Genomic DNA, 3608 nt, shown 5'->3' with positions numbered 1-3608 from the left:
CTATGTAGTTCAATTATGATTTATAGACCGATTTTATAATTTTGTTAAATTTTTGGAGGTACGTTATTAGTGTGATCATTAAGAAGTAACTGTTGTAATTATGGTGAATTGTAGTGACCTACTTAGAATTTGTAATACTTGGTTAAAAGTCTTGTTTACAATTAATCATGTGGATATTGAATTGTTGAATGACTATATTTGATGCTTTATGGAACATATAAAAGAATATAGATGCCCTCATTAACTTGCGGAAATTCTTAAAGACAGATACTTATGAAGGGATCATAAAGATAAATATATACCTTGTGTACCCATTGTAGGATCATGGCGTTACATGCGGTACAAGGGGACTCATTTTGGGACCATCTGATTGACTATTAGGTGAAAATTAGAAAGAGAAATGCTTCTTTGAATTCTGGAGTCCATGTTGTGTACATCTCCATTGAGTTGGCATGCTCAATTCACTATTAGTTTTTCATTTTCTTTTTAATTAAAGCTGGACGAAACATGTCAACTCAGCGAAAATGTATGCAATATAATGCAAAGAAGCATTTTTCAAGTAAAAGGAGCTTAAATTTAAGATGTACAACTCCAGAAGCCTAGTAAAATCACAAATCTCAGGGATAAAAGAATCGGATTCCTAACTATGAGAAGTTGAGAGCTGGGGAGAATATCCCTCCATGCCAGAAAGATTGATATGTAAAAAACTTGAAAGACTAATTAAGCATGATATCTACAGAGGCTTTCAAATCCCAAGTCTTCCTTGTGCTTGATCTTTTCAACCATGTGTGCAATGCCGATCCCCCCTGTTTAACAAGGAACAGAAGTGCATGGTTCAAATAATTGAAGCAATCTCGATCATTATATGAAATCTATGAAGATCGAACAGCGCACACTCACCTAATGATATCGTACTCACAAATATTGTTCCCGCTAGGATGAAGATGATCAGCGATGCTCTCCCTAATATGGCGATCACCTTTGTTACCACATGTTGTCCTACAAGAGCAGCCATGGTTGCCACGCCTAAAAAGTAGAGCGCTGCAATGTACAAATTAATACAAAATGTAAATAAATGTTCAATTATATATATATATATATGGAAACATATATTTATATCTTTGATATCGCTTACCATAAGGAACTGGGAAGCTTTTTAGAAGATAATATTCTACGACAGACATGGATGAAGAAAATGTCATGGCAAATGTGGCTGTGGCACTCGACACCTACATGATGATGATTCTAAACAAGTCAATCCTGGAATTATATGAATAAACTCCAAAAGTATAATCTTAAATGTCCAGTTTGATTGGTCAAAGTAATAGTGTAGATATGACTAACGTTTTTTCTTGAATCGTGACTAGAAGAACACTGAAAAAACATCAGAAAAACACCTATCATGCATTTTCTTTTCTCAAACATGATTATTACCCACTAAATATTGATGCAATAAATACCCGATCAGGGCTGCCATTAACACCATTAATACCCAATAGTCTGCCATTAACAGAGTATTGGATCACGTGTTATTATCGTTTAAGGAGAGGCATCAATGCACCTGAGGGGGGATTCCCAGCTCCAGATAAGTGGACCAAGAATGAAGCCACCACCAAGACCAAGCAACCCACCAACCACACCAGCTACAATGCCGCAGGCACAATAAAGAACCAGCTGATGCACTCCCAAATTTGTGCATCCCTCTCCCTTGGATGCAATCACTCTCCGCCCTTTGTACAGGTTAACAGCCTCATATCAACTCACTCCAACGGCCACAGGGATCTGACAGACAAGAAAAACAAACTAGTCAGCCTACTGCTTTTCAACTGGCCGAGTAAAAAACAGAGAAATGCAACACGTACTTTCAAGTGCTTAATCCCTGATATGACAATCAAAATCACCATTAAATTTTGGATGAATTGATCTGTATATGATATATCGATCAATGGTGATTTTTCACTGCCACACACTTAGAAGTACACGTAGCATTTCTTTTCCAAGAATGTTAAGCTCAAGCACGCAGCTCATGTGTTGGTGCTTTGCTACAAATCTGACTAATGAAGGAAAATAATGACATAAGACATATTTGTTCTCTTATCAAAGTCATAGAAGATACCTGCAGCAGGTTTAATGCCCAATATGCCGGTGAACAAGTTTCTGTGTAATTCTAAGAAAACACAGAAGTATCCTCATTAGTTCCAAAAAAAAAAAAAAAAAAAAAAAAAAAAAAAAAAGGCTTTTATGATGAAAAGTAACACAGATACTGAAATTAAACCTTGCCAATCTGAAATGCAAGGATTATGACCCAGACAGCAACAAGAACTCCAACTTCCTTCCTGTAAATATTCTTAAGAATGGAGACCAGAGAAGGTTGCAGAAGTGAGCACTCCTGAAAATCATAAATCAAATGGAAGTAAATTACTGTGCATTCTTACCTCTGCTCTCTTAGAGTCCTTGGTTTCTGTACCACTGCCGTTGATTGGGCCTTCAACCTCTTCACCACAAGACCTGATCAAATGGAATATTAAAGTGGGAAAATAATTCACCTAGAAAGAAAAGAAAATGTCAAAATCAACTCATGGTACCATTTGATTGCAGACGTTGAGCAGCCTCCTAAAAACCAAAAAACAAGTAAGAAATGGAAGAGGGAGGATGAACTAAATATGAACATGATCGAATGAGCAAACTTTTAGACCACCTTTTTAGTTCTGATTTTCTATCTCCATGTTTCAACATCCTTGAGGAAAGCCTTGGTTGCCATAACTGCAGGGCAGAACGACCATGAAGAAAGAAAAAACAGAGTGGAGAAAAAGACTGCAATGCAAACAACTGTAATCTGTGAAGATAGTAATCAACAAGATTGTGATCATCCACACAGAAAAAATTACATTGAAAGAAACTCCAATACTGATCCCCAGCACCAACAACCGTTCAAAGCAGCTTCGCAAAATGAACTTTTGTAAATTAATTAATCCTTAGTGATAAATAAGAATATAATATACACCAAATGAAAGCTGCTCTCTCAAGCTCCAATCTAACAAAACCCCCTCCACTAGCAGCACCTTCCCTTTGATTTTCCTTAAGTTTAGAAAACAAAGCTACTTTTTGCTTCCATATCAAAATATATTTCATGATTTCCACACACCAAATGTATTATGGTGTGATAATGTTAGCGCTCTTGCACTCACCTCAAATCCCGTGTTTCATTGTCGAACAAAATACATCAAGGTGGACTATCACTTTATTAGGGAAAAAGTGCTTAATCATGACATTTTGGTTAAGTTTATTTCCTCCAGTGATCAAGTAGCTGATATCTTTACAAAAGGATTATTATCCTCTCAATTTTTGTTTTTAAAATCCAAGCTCATGGTTGTTCCCCATTAGCTTGCGGGGGGCTGTTAAAGTCACTATCCTATCAGGTACTATGGCTCAACATTCAACTCAAGATAAGGCTGTAGATTCAGTTCAAGCACAACACTTGGAAGATGAAGTTGATACTATATAAAACAGAGGTGATTATATTCAATCAAATCACATTACAAAAGATGAAGATAATAACTCAGCCATAGGTTATAGAAGACCACTAGATTAGTTTAGAATTCAAATGT

The 3608-nt window shown here is 36.3% G+C and overlaps 1 pseudogene; it reads right to left on the bottom strand.

The window, feature by feature from the left end:
- Nucleotides 1–287: 287 nt before the first annotated feature.
- Nucleotides 288–3608, bottom strand: part of LOC132174112 (putative disease resistance RPP13-like protein 1) — a 6719-nt pseudogene continuing 3398 nt past the window's right edge.

Source organism: Corylus avellana, chromosome ca1, assembly GCF_901000735.1.
Source record: "Corylus avellana chromosome ca1, CavTom2PMs-1.0".
Classification (NCBI taxonomy): domain Eukaryota; kingdom Viridiplantae; phylum Streptophyta; class Magnoliopsida; order Fagales; family Betulaceae; genus Corylus; species Corylus avellana.
This window is presented reverse-complemented; position numbering and strand designations above follow the sequence as displayed.